At 36.7% G+C, this 20,411-nt stretch overlaps 1 protein-coding gene and 1 long non-coding RNA gene across 37 annotated transcripts in view; one reads left to right on the forward strand and one right to left on the reverse strand.

The window, feature by feature from the left end:
* The window catches only part of DTNA (dystrobrevin alpha), a 379,818-nt gene that overhangs the window by 230,534 nt on the left and 128,873 nt on the right, over nt 1–20,411 (reverse strand). The gene's annotated exons all lie outside the window — the stretch shown is intronic.
* LOC108291212 overlaps nt 1–20,411 on the forward strand; it is a 37,728-nt gene that overhangs the window by 14,252 nt on the left and 3,065 nt on the right. The window contains exon 3 of the long non-coding RNA XR_001819813.2: nt 19,042–19,120. This is a non-coding gene — a long non-coding RNA (uncharacterized LOC108291212). The remainder of the gene's footprint in view (nt 1–19,041; nt 19,121–20,411) is intronic.

The following is a 20,411-nucleotide window of genomic DNA, read 5'->3' on the forward strand; positions in this document are numbered from 1 at the left end:
TATTTTTTTATTTAAAATATCAGTATTATTCCCATTTTCTATTATCCCTTATAATCACATTGGCCATGATAAGAGTGGTAGATAATTTAGAGAAAGCAACATAATATGCAGCTAAAGAAAAATGTAATATTTGATGAATTATACAATTTTGTTCTAGCTGGGTAGATCTGGGTTATATTATATGGCAGGAGCTTATAATTTTATAGGTATAAAAGATGATTCTTAATGACGTATGGATATTTAATAAATCATGTAATTAAGGAATATACAATCTGATTGCTAATTACATAATGATAATTTCATTAAGATTTCATGTTGGCATCTATTCCCAAAATGTGGAGCAGAAAACATAATCCCAGCTTTTAAATAAGACAGTTTCTATCATATAATCTAAAATATGTTTAAGGTTAAAATTGGGATACTGGTCAGATGCTTCTGACCAACAGCCTACACAAGGAAACTGGATCTCGGGATTTTGTTGCCAACATTTCTGGTTTGCCCAATGAATATATTCTCAAAACACCTGCAGAGAATAATAAAGAATAAATGGATTTCCTTATAGACTTGAAACACGTGGAAATGAAGGTAAAATCAGAAACAAGATAATTTGCACATTGCTTATGGGTCTTTTGTCATATTGTGTTTAAGCCCAGGAACTGGGGAAAGGCTGCTGTCATAATTTAAGAGCGATTCTTGAAGATTCTTATTACAAACTAAGAATGTGCTAATGCAAATCACATACTTTTAATGAGTGTTAATTTTGAAAATTAAAACTAACATCGTGCATTCTTTTATTAAGATTTCAAAATATTTGGGTGTGTGTTTTACCACCATGAATAACAACCTATGGGCTCTAATTATAATCAGAAGTAGCAATGGTTAACACAGGAGAGGCCCTGAGGAACCAAGTGCCATGACACATCTTGTCACCTTTAGGTACATAGTCACTCTACCACTAAAGACTGGCCATGTCACCAGAATGTTACCGGAAATAGTTGTCAAATTCCTTTGTTTTCAGTTATACCTAACGCTCAAAGATGTTTTGCAATAGCCTGCTGCTAAGTTATGGAATGCTAGTTACTTGCATGAATTCCAGGTTAGTATTCAACAAGCTTGGGACCAGGGCAGTGCTGACGTGACATTTCTGGGAGGGTTTGAAGTTCTGTAACCAGAGGGATTTAGCACTGGAGCCAAGGCAGCGTGATTCCCTAAGAAAGCCAGTCTGAAGTAAAATGGAATGTGAAAGCTGTTCTCCTCTTGATAGAGGAAGGCCAAGTTCCCTCTACCAAGGTAGCAGGATTGGGTTGTAAGATAACATTCAAGAGTCTTAAGTGGTAAAGAAAAGTGCTGTTCCTCAAATCACTGGCCTCCTTCTAAAGTCCAGATAACCCCAACAAGAAGGGTGGGAGTTTCTCAGGCACATCCAGCTTCCAGTTCTGCAACCTTTAAGGGGGGACTCCAGTGCAGCTCCCAAGTGTCTTAATTCCTGTCTTTCTGATGCCACATTCAATTTGGCTGTAGGATGCCCTAGAGCATTCCCAGAATGCCTCAGAGGTTCCTCACAGACTCTCTCCTCCTTTGGAAAGAATGTGGTGAGACTTCATTAGAAAGCTTCTGCCTACTATAACAGTACCTCATATCCAGTGGATGACCAATATATATTACTTGAAAGGCAGCTATAAAGTTGTTAAACAAGAGTTCTGAATAGAGTACAATCCTTATATAATAATGGTGCTGGGAAGAATATTAATGCCTATTTGATGGGTTATGGTTTGCCATAACTTTGTTCTGTGTGGCTGTTTTTCAGGGATTACCTTTAAACTCTTGGCATACATGAAAGTCAGCACACATGTAACTTAATTCAGGAAACTCAACTCTCTGGCATACAATGCTTTCTGTCTTTGCTCTCTATCTCTTTCCACCACTCAACTCCAAGCTGAAGTCCTTATATGAACTTATTCACATTAAAATAAATAAGGGCAGCTAGTCAAAACATAGTGCCCAATAGCAAAGAACAAAATACAGAATTCCCCCGCTCTGTTTATGCCTGAAACATAATGTTTGGTTATCTGGGCCACATTTTGAGAAGCAATGATATTTGATAGAAGGGAGAGGGTTGAGTCCAGGGATTGGGGGAATTCCTCCAGAAAAGAATCTCATACTATAAGTGAATAAATTGCTTAAATGAGTTATTGATATTGTTCTACCTGTAGGAAAGAAGGTTCAAGAAAAGCATGATTGTTGTCAAATATTTAAAGGGCTGTCATAGAAAGAGAGAGCAGGCCTGATCGGCCAGGTTCCAGAGGGGGATGGTTTAGCCTGGGTAAACTGAAGAAGTCTGCAATATTCAGTTATCTGAAACATCTGAGGCTGCTATGGTCAGTGACCAGTTTCCAGTGCTGAAGAGGAGAATTTTCCAGTATTAAATTAAATCAATCATATTTTTCACTTATAACAGAGTAGTTACAAATTATTCATTAAATGCTAATTATCACATTATTAATAGTTATAATTATTTTTAGGCATGGAATTTGATAAGTGACTAATAAGTTCCTGTAGGCCTTTGAGATTCTGTAACTCATTAGACAGTTAAAGACTTATCTGGCTTACCCTTATGCTCACGTATTATCTACTTTGTGTTCTAGAAATCTTCTAGATAAGATTTTTATTTTAATATTTACTTTTATTAGTAGCAACATTTATTATAAAATAGCACATCGATTATTTGATTATTAATAAAATGTGTACCCCAGGTTTGTAGATATGTAAATTGATGGTGTCTAGTAAAATTCAAATGCCTTCCAAAAATAAAAGCAAACAACAAATAAACCAAACAACATCTGCCACTGCCAATAAGTCCTTTATATGCAATGAAAAGTAGCTAGAAGTCCATAAGAAAAAAATAAACCTTTAAGGATAAACTTTTAAACTTTAATATGAAAATAGAGACTAGCCAGTTCTGGAGTAGGCTAGGTCAAGGCTGGAAGGAATATAAACTTCAAATTGGTTTTTAAAAATGAAGCAAACAATTTAGCTGGACTTAGGTTCAAATCATGGGAGACACTCTGGGCAGTTGGTCAAAGAATAGTGCCCAATAGCAAGAAGTCTAAAAAGACTCATAGGACTATCAAGAGGTGGGTTTCTGTACCTAGCACGTGGTCTGAATTATATTCGCATTCCATAAATGTCTATAGGATGAATGAACAAATAAGTGAAAGAATGAATGTTTGTGATTGGCAGGGGAGGTCCTTGCCATGGGCATTAGGTATTCTTGGTAAGAATGCAGCCCCTATAAGAATAGAGATAGAGGGTAGAAAGGACAACAAGGGTCAGCTATTGGACCTGGAGCATCAATACAGAATAAAGCCATAAGGCCAATTGTCTACAGACCAATGAGAGAGAACTGTTAATCTACAGATGCCTGTCTTTCTGCCTGAGAGCACTGGGGGAAAGGAGACAGAACTCAGTAGAGGGACAGACAGGCAGGGAGTCAGTCACACCATCCCACAGCTGCTGCTGGGAGAGGTAATGAAATGACCTGCAAGGTACAAATAGAAGCTGCTGACAAAATGGTGATGATCATATGAAAATATAAAAAGCATTATTATCTCTGATTGTCCAACAGTAGGTTAATAGTCATTTCTGGCAAAGTTTGAAACTCAGATCAGGAGAAATTTTCATCAAAGGCTTTTACTGGAACTTTTAAGTGCAATCTTTTATACCTTAAAATATATATTTTTAAAAATAATCTTTGAACTGTTATCCTAATCTCATCTAAGTAAATCGCAGGGAAATGTGTCCAAATAAAAACAGAACAGAATGAAGCCAGATGATGTTGCAACTTCTGCTGTTGTTATCTGCCAGGCTGGCAGCTGACCTTGCAGTCCCTCTTAATTTCTAAATAGAGAGAAGCACTGAGACTTCATGGGAGCAGAATGGGAATAAGGAAGAAAGAAGAAGAAATTTAAAAAAACACCACCAACAATTCTGAGTTTAACTTGTATTTCTTTTGAGTCCTGGAGTAGGTCAGAAAAAGCTGTGTTTATAGCTTGAACATGAATTATGAAGTTCAATCGAAGTAGGCCCATAAAACCTTTTGCTGAAGGGGTTTTTGCAGTACTATGCAACTTATCAATTGAGAGAAGTTTAGTTTGAGCAGTGCCTTGGGGTATGAAGAAGGCTTGGGGGTGAAGTATCTGACTATCGTACTTAAATACCTGCAATTCTGTTATTTATCTTTGTCTCCTTTTTTTTTTTTTTTTTTTTTAGCACATTCATATGGAAGCTTCATGAAAGCAGGGCTCATTCAAGAGGGTCTCAACCAGGAGCAATTTTGCTGTTTCTCTCCAGAGGACATTTGGCAATGTCTGGAGACAGTTTTGGTTGTCACAACTAGGGAGGGGGGTGATGCTACTGGCATCTTGTGGGTAGAGGACAGGGATGCTGCTAAGCATGCCACAAAGCACAGGACAGCTCTCCACAACAAAGGATGATTTGCCTGAAAAGTTAATGTGAACAGGCTGACAATCTTTAGTCTAGGGTGTATCACTAGTACCTAAAACATTGTCTGGGGCCAGATGCGGTGGCTTACACCTGTAATCCCAACACTTCAGGAGGCAGAGGCGGGTAGATCACCTGACTGGCCTCACCAATGTGATGAAACACTGTCTCTAGTAAAAATACAAAATTAGCTGACATGGTGGCACATGCCTGTAATCCCAGCTACTCAGGATGCTGAGGCTGGGGAATCACTTGAACCTGGGAGGCGGAGGTTGCAGTGAGCCTAGATCGTGCCATTGCTCTCCAGCCTGGGCAACAAGAGTGAAACTCTGCCTCAAAAAAAACAAAAACAAAAACAAAAACCCACAACCAAAAAAACCAAAAAACAAAACAAACAAAAAACAATGCATGGAAAACAGAAGGTGATAAAAAAATACTGATTTAAAATGTGAATGTATGCCAGGATAATTGCTGGAACCTATTATTTTGAATAGTGAAATATTGCTTTCATTGTGGGCAAGAGTACCATATTTTTCTCTATTCATGAATTAAGCCATCAGAAATGCTTATGAATTAAGGTGATGGTAGCATGTTCCCATATAGAATATAGAAATGAGGAACTAAGATATCCTCTGAGAATTAATCTGTAAATGAACACATAAAGAAATAAACTAGAGTTTGCAAAGTCCCCTTGGGAAGATAAAGAATGATGCCTAGGAAGGTCATCCTTGAGTGTCAGTGTAGGGTACCAACCAGAAACATGGTTGCTGGAGTTAGACTGCCTAGATGTCTGTCTCATCTCTGTCCTTTTCCAGGCAGGTAAATTAATTAAACATTGTATCTCATTTGTCTTCTTCTATAATACAGAAATAATTATAGCTCTTGTCACAGGATTGCTGTGAGGAGTGAAGGAAATAATGGATTTAAAAAATTTATTATATATAATGCCTAGTGCACAGTGAGCACTCAGTAAATATCAACCATATTAACAAGACTGAACAATAACTCTGCTTAGGGTGTTTGCATACCTAAGAGAATAAAATGTTCATGAGAATTGCAGGGGGAGTCAGCAACAGAGGCACAGAAAAAGCAAGCTTCAGAAAGGGGATTAATACTTGCTCTCCCAACTTATGCCAGGCATTTTATTATGTGTTCTGCATCCATTATTTCATTTAATTTCTAGGAATATTCTTTAGCGAAAGGAGGCTAAGTAGTAAGCAAAGGTCAGACAATGATAAGTAGTGGTACTGAGATGCCTGGGATCCATCTGACGATGGACAAGCCTCACTCTTTCCAATGTGAAGAGGAGATGCCCAGGCAAAAACGACAATAATGAGTTCACATGAAAAAGATCGTAATGACAAATTTATCTTTGCTATCGAAATATATGCTTAGCTCAATGCTCTCAAATATTTGAGTGACCCAGCTAATTGATCTTACTCTGATTTAATCTTATTAAGCAACTCCCTGGTTCTATTTCCCTTTCTATGGGGAGTATCCTTGTAACGCTTACATTTATCACTACAAAATTTAATAAACTGCTTTGCAGTTTCATAAGCTGGGATAATACAAATCTACCTCTAAGAAAGAACTGTGTCTGTCTAGCCTCAAATCCACAGGTCCAGGTCCTGTTCTATGACGTTCAGAGGAAATGCTGCTAGATTCTAGACTGTGGTGGTGGGGGTGAGTGCTTTGTGGAGTGGGGACTAAGAGCTAAGCAAATTTTTAGACTAATAGTATCTGAGAGCCAAATGGAATGGGGTTTTAATTAGCTAACTTGCCATATTTACACATGTAAGAAATTCACTCATTTTTATATATTCTCCTTTTGGGTACTTTCCCATCCAATTCTGGGGAAGAAATAGATATATTTTTTCCTATAATTTTCTCACTTGGGCAGCATGTTTTAGACAGTAACAGTGGCTTTACACTTCTGAAGGATGTGATAAGAACTGTGAAGAGGGCAATGAACTGCATTTAATTAAATTCTGGTTGTGAAAAGTAAACAGCAGAGTATGCCACTGATAGCAACAGACGGGCCCTGAAACAAATTATTGGGGGGCTGAAGATATACCTAGTTTCTTTGCTTTTGGCACAACCTTAGGACATAATTCCATTCATTTCCTTTATTTTGGAATAATTAGGAGCAAACATCAGCAATTAAGCAAGCAAGGTATTATATAAGTATGGCATTTATTTATTTAGAAACTCAGCCGTTTTGGAGGGTATTAAGCAACGGGCAGGTGCCAACTATTTTCATCTCTCTTCTCTGGGCTCCTTTCAAAAGAAATGCCCTGGAAGTTCCAGTCAATGACAAAGTCTCCTAGTAAGTATTCAGCGAGTATCAATGTCTCCTACAGAATTTCAAAACTGCCAGCAAACAGATTACTAAATTCATTTTAACCAACACCGATTATCTGAATTTTATTCTGAATATTCTTATAGCAGAGTCATGATTTTGGATTCTGGAACTCAATGACTTAAAAGCTGTAGGTGAGAAGGGAGATGCTTTAAAATAAGACAAAACAAGACAAGCTTAGAAAGAAGCATTCTGTATCTCACAATGTGGGCCATGGGCAGCTGGGAGTCCCTGAGACTCTTTCAGGGTATCCATAAAATGAATACTCTCTTTATCATAACGCTAACATCTTACCAGCTTTATTCACTGTGCTACTATTTGCACTGATGGTGCAAGAACAACGATGTGAAAACTTTCAGCACCTCCACAAGAATTGAGAGAGTTATTCAAACTTCACTAGTAATTTTTAACTACAGTTTTTTTTTTTTTTTAAGTTTACTTCAGGCTGTCCTTGATGAAACATTTAAACTTATTAATTTTCAGCCTGGCATTGTAGGATTAACGGCTCATGCCTGTTAATCCAAGAACTTTGGGAGGCCGAAGCAGGCGGATCACTTGAGGTCAGGAGTTCAAGACCAGCCTGGTCAACATGGTGAAACCATGTCTCCACTGAAAATACAAAAATTAACTGAGCATGGTGGTGGGCGCCTGTAGTCCCAGCTATACAGAGGCTGAGGTAGGAGAAATCCTTGAATCCCGGAGGGGAGGCTGCACTGAGTTGAGATCATGACACTGCACTCCAGCCTGGGTGACATGAGTGAGACTTTGTCTCAAAAAAAATTAATTTCCTTAAATATCACTCTCAAATATTTGTCTTTTTTAACATTTTGTGTGATGAAATGGAAAGTATACATAAAGACTTGCTGCACATCAAAGAGTACATGTGTGCACACACATGTAAAACATCTGTGCAACTGATTGTCAGCTGGGCTAGACACCTTTTGTGGAACATCATTTTAAGTGAAAGAAGACTGACAGACAAACTACAGTTATTCAACCTTGGATATTTCACAGGCTTTTTTTTTTTTTTGAAATAATTGAAAATAAGTTGAAAGAATTGAGCTATCACTTCAAGTAAAACAAATTACAGTATTTCTTGCCAGTGATAAGATTGGAGCTTTCTAGCAAAAATCAGAAATTTGGAAAACCTGCCTTTGTCTCCATGAGTATGACAGATTCCCAGTACCTAAAAGACTTTTGATTGAGATAAATGATAGATGAGATCAATGGTTATATTAACAAAGTGGTGTTTTTGTTATTGTTAAGTAAAATAGGTCAATATTTGGAAGACCTACATAAGTTTTGTAAACCAATATTCTCCAAATGATCAATGCAGGATGTTATAAAATCATACCTAGGTTAAAAATATATATGAAGTGTGAGACAGATAATGGATTTTAATGTAATAAATTATGCAAAGTTCATTAATATGGTTTAAGATTCTATACTGCAACTCACCTTTAAGAAACAATCCTGTGTTGAATATAAGCTAGTACAGCTATTATGGAAAACAGTGTGGAGGTTCCCATTGAATATAGAACTGCCATATGATCCAGCAATCCCAGTACTAAGCATATATTAAAAGGAAATAAAATTTGTAGGTCAAAGAAATATCTACATTCCCATGCTAATTGCAGCATTATTTAAAATAGTTAAAATATGGAATTAACCTAAGTGTATATCCATAAATAAAAGAATAAAAATGTGTCATATAAACACAATAGAATACTATTCAGCCTTTAAAAAGAAGAAAATCCTATCATTTGCAACAACATGGATGAACCTGAGGGACATTATATTAAATGAAATAAGCCAGGCACAGAAAGACAAATACCACATGATCTCACTTAAATGTAGAATCTAAAAAAGTTGAATTCATAGAAATTGAGAACAGAATGGTGGTTATCAGGGGTTAGGATGAGGAGTTGGGGCATATTGGTTGAAGGATACATTTCAGTTAGAAAGGAGGAATAAATCATAATGCTAACATGTTACTAGATTTATTCACTATGTTACCATTTAATGGTGAGTGAAACTTTCAGTACAACACAGCGATTATAGTTAATAACAATGTATTATATTCTTGAAAATTGCTAAGAGAATATATTGTAAGTGTTCTCACTACAAAAAAAGGATTGAGGTAGTGTATATATTAATTAGCTCAATTTAGCCATTCCACAATGCATATACATTTCAAAATCATATTTTGTACATGGTATACAGTTTATATTTGTTAATCAAACTTTTTTTTAAAAGACACAATCACTTTTTGAGTTTATGTGCTATATAAAAGAATATCCACAATTTTCTGAAAAGGCTATGAAAATACTCTTGCCTTTTCTAACTACATATATGTGTGAGACTGGATTTTCTACATATACTTCAACCAAAACAACATATTGCAACAGATCAAATGCAGAAGCAATTGTGAGAATTCAACTGTTCTTTATTAAGCCAGACGTTAAAATGATTTGCAAAAATGTTAAACATGCTGTCTTTCTTACTAAATTTTTGTTTATAAATTATGGTTTATTTTTAATAAAGAGTCATGGTAATATGTAAATGGTTTGTTATTTTTGACTTAATTCATAAGTAAACAAATTTTAAATTTCTTAATTTTAATTTCTAATTTGGACAATATCAACAGGTGTAACCCATACAAACAAAGTCCTTTGAATAATTTTTACAAGCATGAAGGCCTCGGAGACTAAAAAGTTTGAGAATAGCTAATGCACAAAAATGCAATTTGGGCAAAGGAGTAAATGCTCTAGAGAAAATGTGATGAAAACTGCAACCACAATGAGGGACAGACAAACATCTCTGAAGGTTTTATCTTCCAAATCTCAACCTCAAATCTAAAAATCTGACTTAAAATATACCAAATAGAAATGTACTATGTTTTCTTTCCTTTTTTTGCTTGGGGGCTTGAGGAAGCACATCTGTTTTCTCCTGTAATACTATTAACTACCATCTATTAGATATCTACTATGTGCTGCCAAACATACCACAGATTTTCAGTATTATCTCATTAATCCATTACATTGATATTATTCCTACTTAAGGCCACAGAAACAAATTTTGATGATACCCAAACAATTGGTTGAAGTTTTAAGAAAGGTATGCTCTGTTTTCTCACTTATTCTCTTTTTCCTTAGGCTGGAAACTCAGGAGACTGTTCACTACCCTATGGTTCTTCAGGTGTGCATGTCCTTGGGCTGCCCCAATTCTTTGCAATTAATGGTGGGTGGTCAGACAGGGAAATAGATGTGGTGCGTACGTGCGCGCGCATGTGTGTGTGTTCCACAACACATACAGCTAGTGCTTGACTTACGACCACGATTGGTTCTGACAGACTGGTCATAACACGATTTGGTCGTAAGTTGAGTAGGCTATATGTACAGTACTGTGAAATGATGTTATAAAAATCTTTAAGTCATATTTTATCATAATTTTCTTTCATTATTGTTATATATCACAATTTTCTTTGTTCATTTTATGCCATTTGTATCATCTCTACACCATTTTGTTTCTTATTTTTACATTCGTCAGGTTTAAGTAAAACACTGCATTACCAGTACAACTGGTTTAATATTTGCAAAACATACAAAATTACAAAATACAGGTGCATACAAAAATACAAAATACAGGTGTAAAAAATACCATAGGAAACATTTTCCCAATTGCAAAACATATCAAAATATATAAACATGTACGAAACATTTTATTGGTCGCTGGTGCTTGGCTGCGGATCGTTGATGTCATCATCTGAGCAGCAGTTGGGGTTACCGGAGTTGGTTTTTTCATAAACATGGTGAGCTTTGTCTGAATTGTATGTTTCTTTTTTTCTTCATAAATTTCACGATACGGACGAAACACATCATGCGCCATCCGTTCAATTCGTGCAAATCGTTCGATGTTTGGGTCCATTGCTTCGAAATGTATAAGAAGTTTATTCAGTAAAGATAAACCGTCTGATAATCCCTTAGTGGTGAACTTTCTTTCTGGCTCCTCCTCTTCTTTCTCTGCTTCTCTTCTTTCTTCTTCCACCACTCTTTCTTCTTCCAGTTCTATTAGCTCTTTGTTTGTAAGTTCTCCGGATTCTTTGTCTAGCAAATCTTTGACATCTTCCATTTCACACTCCAAAGAAAGGACTTTAGCAAGTTTTACTATTTTTTCCCAAATCGTTTCAAGTTCATGTTCACTGTCAAATCCGTCAAAATCATTAACACAGTGCTTAATACAATTTTTCCAGACGCCATTCATGCACTTTGTCGTCACAGCCTCCCAGGCGGTAGTGATATTCTTGATACACATCAAAATGTTGTAGTGTTTCCAAAAATCTCGCAATGTTAGTTCTGAGTCAGCATCTATAGCGGATATTGCTTGAGCGAAGGTGGTTTGGAGATAGTTGGCCTTTAATGTAGCAATCGTACCTTGGCCCATAGGCTGGATGAGTGGAGTTGTGTTTGGCGGAAGAAAAACAAATTTTACATCTGGATGGAGATCACCTAGATGTGGTGGGTGTCCAGGCGCATTATCGAGTAGCAATAAAATCTTGAAAGGGATATCTTTCTCCAAACAATATTCTCAAACTTGAGGAATAAAATAGTAAATAAACCAGTCTTCAAACAACCCTTGTGTCATCCATGCTTTATGTTGAGAACGAAAGTAGACAGGCAGTGTGTGCTTGTTAACATTATTGAACGCACGCGGGTTGTCTGAGTGATAAATTAAGAACAGTTTCAGCTTAAACCCTGCGATGTTCCCGCCAAGCAGCAGAGTTAGCCTATCCTTAAATGCTTTAAATCCCGGCATGCTTTGGCCTCTTTGTGAATATAAGTGCGTGCTGGCATCCATTTCCAAAATAATCCAGTTTCATCAACATTGATAATCTGTTCTGCTAGGTATCCCTCATCTGTAATTAATTCATCCAGACTATCAACAAACTTACGTGCTCCTTCCTCATCTGCACTCGCTGCTTCTCCAGTCACTCGAATGCTATGCATTTGGAATCTTTTCTTGAATCTCTGGAACCAGCCAGTGCTTGCTACAAATTCTTGACTGTAATCTTCTCCAGCACGCTCCTTCAGAGTCTGAAATAGACTTCTCGCCTTCATCTGCACAGTAAAAAGACTTAATGGTGCCCGTTTTTGAATTTGATCTTCCATCCAAATATATAGCAATTTCTCCATTTCATGGATGGGCCTGCTTCGTTGCTTTGTTATAACTGTTGATCTCATGGGTGCAGAACCTTTCACGGCTTCACAAATTCTTTATCTTTCAAAATCGTCGACACAGTCGAGTGTGATAACTTCGTAACACGTGCGATCACATTCACTTTCTTTCCTCCTTCGTACCGCTTAATTACCTTCATTTTCGTGTTGAGATTGATGGCCTTTCTTTCCTTCTTGGCAGGCTGAGGTGTAGACAAAGACAATTTCCTCTTGGTAGACATCTTGGGAGGGGGTTGATGAAAAATATCCAAGACACAAAACACAAATTGCTGTACCGAGTCTGGGATAACAGTTGAAATGGGGCACGTGGAGATGGTAGTGCTGCCAGAAGCTGGTCCGCACTGTTGTATGCCCAGCTGGGCAACGTTTGCGCTGCCAGACGTGGAGCAGTCGTGGCTAGCGATTGTGGTCGTAAAGTCGAATGGTTGTAAGTTGCATAGGTCATAAGTTGATCAATACCTGTACCATACTTAAAAGTGAGAGGAGCCCTTTGACTGCATGACCTGTTAGTACTGTGTGTATTCAATTTTCCGCATACCACCTCTCCTTGTCCTATCCCTACCTGCCTGCTTTTCTGTTTCTCAGCTTGCAATTTTTGCACTTCACCAAAAATTAGCATGTCTTGTAATGTCCTGATTCAGTTATTTTCCTATGGCTTTCTTACTACAATGCATCTTTATATTTCCCTTCATTGTATAATTAAACCTACCATTTATTCAAGCAATACTATTCAAATAATTTTAAACATTACATACTGTTTTATGTTTTCAATGATGTCTGATATTGCAACATCATAGCTTTGACATTGGTTACTCTAAATATATTGCATTTCACCAACCTTACACTTCAAATGAGATTTCATGGGCTTGGGCAGAGCACCAGACCTCTCTAGCATTGTATTCTCAGTTCCAAAGAATTAACTCACAGTGGACTTTTGGAACTCACCAAAGGTTGTAAAGAATTGTCTTAATCCAGATACCAGGATAGTTACCATTGCTTCATGACAAGGAAGATACATTAACTTAATGTTCTAGATCTTCCTCATTCATTAGATGTGGCTCTGGAATGAGACTACCTGGATTCAAATATTGGTTTTACCATTTACTAACTTTCAGATTTTTTTTTATCCTCTCTATGTCCCAGTTTTGTAAGCTGTAAAACAGGGATAATAATAGAACCACAAATAATAAAAATGAAAGAGAATATGGTACATAACAAAGGATATACTATTAATTTAGCAAATTATTGTTGTTCATTGCAGGTGGACTATCTTAACAGATAAAGAAAACCTCATTTTATTGCTGAAGATGAAAATAAGCATTAATATGTTTTTTAAAGTGAGTTGAAAAACAAGGGAAAATCTTTAGTGAATTAAAATTAAGATTTCCAGATAAATGTTTGTAGCAAAGATTGAAGTTCCCTCATAAAATTATTTGCTTTTAAAGCTCTTAGGATGAACAATTAGGATAAGCTACAGTTGGCATATTTTACAGGAACAAAATTTACCAGTAAAGGGTTGAACGATTTCTGAAACAGCTGAGAAATCCCGCTGATAGAAAGATTCTCCCTGACAGGGGACAAGAGTTCAAGCTGAGTTCTGGCATTTTCTGCAGAGGGCTTTTCCAAAATAGCACTAGGGAACTGTTAAATAAGGCACTATGCCCAGCGTTTTATAGAACCCTACAACAAAGCATAGCAGCATCATTTGCAGCCACCACATTTGAAAGAGCCGAGATGCAATGGGAACCACTTGGCTTGCTTGCTAAATGATCCTCTTCTTAAATCACCATTAACATAGGGAACGTAAGCTTCACGGACTGGTAAGAAAAAGTTGACACAAAATGTCCCACATGCATGAGCCATTTATGTCTGTCGTACCATACAAGGAGAAGGAAAAGCATGGTGTCCTGTAATCTCCTTCTGGTGCCAAGGGATTTATAAATCCATTTTGTGAAGTGTTCATTACAAATGGATTAAAATCTATTAATTTAATTTAAATGGATTAATTAATGTAAATGGATTAAAAAAATAGAAATAAATTCTATTTCCTTTAACTAAAAGCATATTAGATTGAAGATGTTATGAGACACCAAGACAATGATTTTAAAAAGCGAAATCCATGAGAATGGTGCAAAGTAGTAAGCAAAAACCTTATCTGCCAAATGGAGAACTGTGAAACTACTGATAGAAGTATAGCTGACTAAATTTGAGGAGAACCCAATGGTTTCATTGTATTGACATAATTGCAGATCATATCTGTAAACTCTTCTGTGCACAGTGACTCTTGGGTGATGGACAAGTTTGCACATGGGAGTCCTTGTTACACAGCTCAGAGCAGGAGTGTAAAGAGACTCCTGGTAGCTCAATTTCCAGGTGGCAACAGTTCCTTGTTACTGACCAACTCTGACATCATGCTATCCTCATAAAATCTTTATTGCTACTGTTAGACCAGATGAATTTTAAAAAAATGCTTTATGGATTATTTTCATGACAAATTCATTGTATTTAGGTCTTTTAGTCACTCTCTGCTTCTTAAAACTATTTGCTTTTTTGTTTTCTGCAACATCCTTTCCCGCTCACTAAATACTTGGGACTCTCTAGTTAGGTAGATCTCTTTCAAATATAAACTCTGACACTTGCTATAAGTAAACTTTTTGAATATCGGTTTCCCCAATTTGAAAATAGGGATAAAAATTATGCTTTCTCCTTGAGTTATTGTGAAATTACAATTTGAATAATAAAAATAACTGTTAACCCTTGTATAGGACTTTCTATGAGTCAGACATTGTCTTAAATTATCCATTAACTATTTTAGGCTTCAAGCCAACTCTACAAAATCAGCATTTTTATTATCCTCAAGTCATAGCAGCAGAGTGCTTAAGTAACTTGGTAATGGCAATAGCTAGTAAATGGTAGAATTTGTAATTTGAAACCAAGCACTACGTGTGCTCTAAACCCCTGTGCTATAATGTATATAAAATGTGTGGCAAAACTACTTGGTAATAATAAGCACTCAATACATGATAGCTATTATCATCATTTAAATCATTTTCATTTGTAACCATTACTTCCTTCTCCGGCCCTGTGATTGATTCTGTGTCTCCTAGCCATGCCTATGATGTTGGGGTCCTTCAGAAACTTACCCTTTCCTTTCCTAATTCTACACATTCCTCTCTCTGGGTAACTTCATCTACTATCATAACTTCAATAACATTTATATGCTAATGATTTCACAGCTTTATCTTTTATTCTGGCTAGTCTTCTGAATTCCAAACACATATATCTACCTTTTTTTTTTTTTTTTTTTTGGACAGATTGACTTAATAATACCTGAAATGTATCATTTATCTGCTCCACCTTCCCGATGCATTAACAGAGCTACAATACAATTAGTCTTCCAAGCTAGCCACTTTGGAGTCAGCCTCTACTCCTTGCTCCTCTCTAAATCCAAGAGGTTATTAAATCCTCCCAATTTTATTTCATTAATGTCTCTGGAAACTAACACTCTTTACCTATGGTGCTACTGCCTCTATCCAGGCTTCCAGGAACCTCTTCATTCCAAACAAAATGAAGTTTCCACTGATGTCTTTGCTACTAGTCTCCCCTTTCAAATCCTTTCAGCCACTATTCCCAGGTCTTCGTTTTCTTATTTCTGACTAACCCTCACAGTAACCCTGTAACATAACATATGATTATTACACAATAAGATGATTATACATTACATGTGATTAGTAGCTAAGGCTTAGAGTTAGAATCAGTTATTTCATTTATGATTTTATAAATTCAGGAGGATTGGGTTACTCAATATTATGATGTGGCTGAGTGGTGGGTTGCCTGAAGTGGGATAGAGAAGGTGATCGGAGTCAGGGAAGCCAAGACCCTATAAGCTCTCCCTTTTTATGGATCATCTGCCCAGATGTGAAGTCACTTAAGATGATGGCAGTTGCCAGGGTGTGACAAAAAAAATGCATTGTCTTCTGAACTCTTCAACAAGTAGGTTTATAGTAGTGATAACTGAGGTAGAGAGAAGTAAAAGTGGACACCATATATGCCAAAAAGAGATATTCATCCAGTGATGGTAGAATATGCCCTGGAAACCACTTTGGCAAAGGGGAAAAATGCCAACCACATCATTTAATCCTATGGCACAGAGGGTGAGATAGAATAAGCAGCTTTCCCTGGACTGGGCTGTTGGGGAAGCCATGAAATCAGAGGCCCAGCAGGCATCCATCAAGCCCAAGATATGCAGAGATGCTCAGTGAAGAGAGTGACAGTGTGGAAGTTTGCAGGAACAGCAGTCAGTTCAAAATGGAAGAAGTTAGGAGGAAGGTGGTTCGGGACATCGTGTCTGGTGACAGAAGCCCAGGAAAAATGAAGGACTGGAGAGGTTTATATGCTGGGTTGTAGTTGACCACAGGTAACAGGTATGGCTGGCCCAGAGGACTGAAGAAGTTGCAGGTTTTAAACAGCACTTGCCCTGGAAGCCCAGATAAATGGCCATCTTAGGCTTTCCTGGAAAGATCTCACTAAGACTGGAATTTACTGTTTTTCTCATGAAATACTATCCCAGGAGAGCAGGTAGCATGTTGACTGAAATCCTTGGACCACTTCTAGATACCCTCTGAGCTAGGGCTGAAAGTATCATACTTATTAGGAATCTGAACATCAATGGCAATAAGATAAAAAGAAAGTAAAGTAAAGGGATAAAAAAATCTAACCAGTTCTCCCAAGTCTCAACCTCACTTACTGGCTCTTAGTACAATTACTTATGGAAGCTCCATTAAGGCATCCTAACAGAATACCCTTTGGTAAGTATTGCTTTAGTTGAAAGACCTTCTGAGGTAATTTACAATAAGAAACATTTTCAAGTACTGGGAAAAACCTGGGTTAATTCTTAATAATGAAGTAAGCTTTTTGTGTTTTAACTAAAGCTAAAGTTGAGCTTTAGTGAGGACTGAATTGCTCTTTATAATAAAGAAAATGAAAGAGCTTGTGTAAACATAGTAGAGAAATATTCTAATTGTGAAAATATTTATATAATATGCTGTTTCATAATTTAATAAAATATTTATTAGTAAAACTTATGAAATTATTTATGCTACTAAAAAGAAAGGTTCTAGATAAAATTATTAACATTATTTCAGTTAAGAAACATTGTACTGTGAATATCATACATTTTAAATGATTTATACTATGAGTGTGGTAGGTTTAATGTATGGCAACCAGTTTGAAAACATAAGCTTACCAAGTGTGACCAACAAGGCCAAGCATGAGAAAAAGAATGTACACAGTTTTTAAGAAATTCAGGCAGCCAATAATACTTCACACATATATCTTTCTGCATTAGATACATCTTTAGAAACACTGAAACTTTACAATTATGACAAAGTTGTTATCCAGGGAATATGCAATTTTGAAATGCCAGAAGGTTACTGGAAATTCTCTGATAAGCAATTCTTTGAAAAGGCATCAAGTAAGATTTATCTGGATTCCATGAAAGAAAATCTGAATAAACATAATGCAATTTGAACATTGTGTAAGTAGAGGCTGAGGGATATGAGTCTTTCTCTACAAATGGATCCCTAACCTGATGGCTAGCTTTCTTTATAAAATTGCATTTCATGTCTAAAGACCCCTATGGCAAGAGAGGATCAAAAGAAATCACTGTGTCACTTGACTGTGAATCTTTTACCAAATCATTTAAAAACCTTTCAGTAGAATTGATTTGGCACACAGCTATCTTATATATTCTAACTTCTTATTATATTAAAAATAAAATGAGTTATAGACTTTGGTTAGCAGAGAAGGAATGCATAAGAAGGATTTTAAGTGGCCTTCATAAAAGCTAGAGAAATGAGTTTTAAAAGCTTCTGAGTGTTTAATAGCTATTTTAGATAACTTGAATATTCTTAATAATTAGAATTCATATTTTAGCAAATTTGAGCCAGGCGCAGTGGCTCATGCCTGTTATCCCAGCACTCTCGGAGGCCAAGGCAGAAGTATCACTTGAGGCCAGCAGATGGAGACCAGCCTAGGCAACACAGTGATATCCCATCTCTACCAAAAAAAAATTAGGATATGGTCAGACAGAAGGGTGTTAACAGGGAATTCCTACAAGTAACTAATGTTAGAAGAAATATAAGCAGCATTGGGAAGTCAAAAATTGAATGAAGATTTTTAAAGAAAATCTTTCATATTCTGCTTTCGTATTTTGCCCAGACTTAGCACACATTCAAAAGAGAGGCTGGGCTGTGGGTGGAATTCTCAACAAGCACAGCTGCACTAGCACAGATCATGTGTATCATCCTTTCCTGACTCAGGAATTCAAGGTTGAGCACCATGTTCTGAGAGAGGTAAAGAACACCGGACTGAGCATTATAAAGATGATGGGGCCAGAGATCTGAGAATAATTTCATTTGCAGATATTGAAAGGGACTTTTCAGATAGCATGTCCCTCTACGATCTCTAAGGCTTATTGATATTGGTGGATCTAAACTTAATATCTTGAATGGATATGTGGGCATTGGCTGGGAGGATGCTATGGGAACTGACAGGGCCCTGAGAAGAATGGACTGGGAAGTAACCATAGGTATTGGAAAGAATTTGTCCTTGGTTAAAGTGAGCAGTAGGGACTTCAGTCATAGAGTAAGTGAAGACAGTTTACACAGGTACCATTGAGAATGATTGTTGGTTCCCCAACTGTCACACATTCTCACACAGATATTCTTGGCTTCAAGGGTAAATTTGTTTGTTTGTTTTGACTAACCAAGTGAACACAAAAAAGATCAAGTCAGTTAAATCATCAGCTTTCTTGAAGTGGTAGATATTTTGAATGAGTTGATTGTCAGACTCATCTGTAGGTATAAACTTTTGCTTAAGCAGAATTTATGAAATTTTTTTCCTTCTAGTGGTGATGACAATTTTATCTTGTTATATCACTCTTGTCAGGTTCTTCTAGCTACAAAAACATGCATTGTGAATCAACGGGAAGGAGTGAGCCCAGCTGGTAACCTGACACCAGGAGCATGTGAGTCCACTTGGAAGGCAATTCTGTTAGTTTGATGCCATTAGCACATACCTTGGACCAATAAGCTTCTCAGCTACAGACAAATGTTTCCACATTAATGGTGAGACACCCTTAAACAGTAAATAATATCTGAATATAAATCCTCATCGTCTGTGTCCACACATGACACTCCCAGGCTGCATCTGTGTAGGTTCTTAAAAAGAAAGCCAACTGAAGCAGACCCTAAAGCCTTACATTATAAAGTAAAGGGATAAAAAAAAAATACAAAAATTCAGCCACATTATGGCCTCCTTATCAATAAGATCTATTACTCTGTTTTGGGTGGAAATTGAAGTGGTCTGCTCTGATTTTCCCTTTAAAAGGTCATGTAAATTACTACCTACATTAAATGCTCTGTTGGTTGCTGGAAACCTGTTGGGTCTGTCTCTTCTCAGGTATTAAATGTGTAATGACCAGTTTGTAACTCTTGAAGATATTTCCCTCTTAAAAAAAAAAAAGTCTTACAAAAGATAAATTTCCTTTTTTTTTTTTTTTTTTTTTTTAACTTCAGGATACCTTCTGAAGGTTCTTTAAGAACCTTCAGATATTTTAAATATCTGTGATAGGCCAATGGAGCATTTTCACTTTGGTTTCTCTGACATTGTTTTACTAAATGTTAATCCATTATCTCTGTTTTTCATCTGCACCTTTATGGTAGAGCAGGCCAACTAAATGATTTCTTCTAAGTTTTACTTATAAGATTTTACAGAACACTTTCACAAGTGTTAGGGTTGTATACACACTCATTAGTTCTCTGTATGTGTCTGATGTAATGATAACATTCATTGTACATCTGTCTAAAGCTTTATAGATTCTAAACTGTTTAGAAAATTTTTATATAAAACAATTCCTCAAAAAAATCAATAATTGCAAGCCTAATCTTTCTAGTTGCTTTTATGTATCACTAGGCTGCTTGACAGTTTACAGGAATTTCCTGTTCCTATCAGATCAAGTCCAGATTCCTCCTCTTGGCATTTACAAAAACACCCCCATCCTACCCTTAATGCAACCAATTAGTTCTTCCAAGCTTCCCCAAAGAAGACGGTCAATCTCTGAAGTTCATGGAATAGGCTATAGTCAGTTCTGCCTTCTTTCATTGTTTTCATCGTTTCAAGTTTTACCTTCTGCTACTTTTGCAAATACTTCCAGCACATCCTCTCCCATCTCATGGTCTTCCTTCTCCAAGATGTCACTTAATCTCTCACGTTGATACCAACTTCTCCTTCTACTGAAGTCTCAGAGCCTGTACATT

The sequence above is a fragment of the Cebus imitator genome, unplaced genomic scaffold (genome assembly GCF_001604975.1).
Source record: "Cebus imitator isolate Cc_AM_T3 unplaced genomic scaffold, Cebus_imitator-1.0 Scaffold448, whole genome shotgun sequence".
In the NCBI taxonomy this organism is placed as follows: Eukaryota; Metazoa; Chordata; class Mammalia; order Primates; family Cebidae; genus Cebus; species Cebus imitator.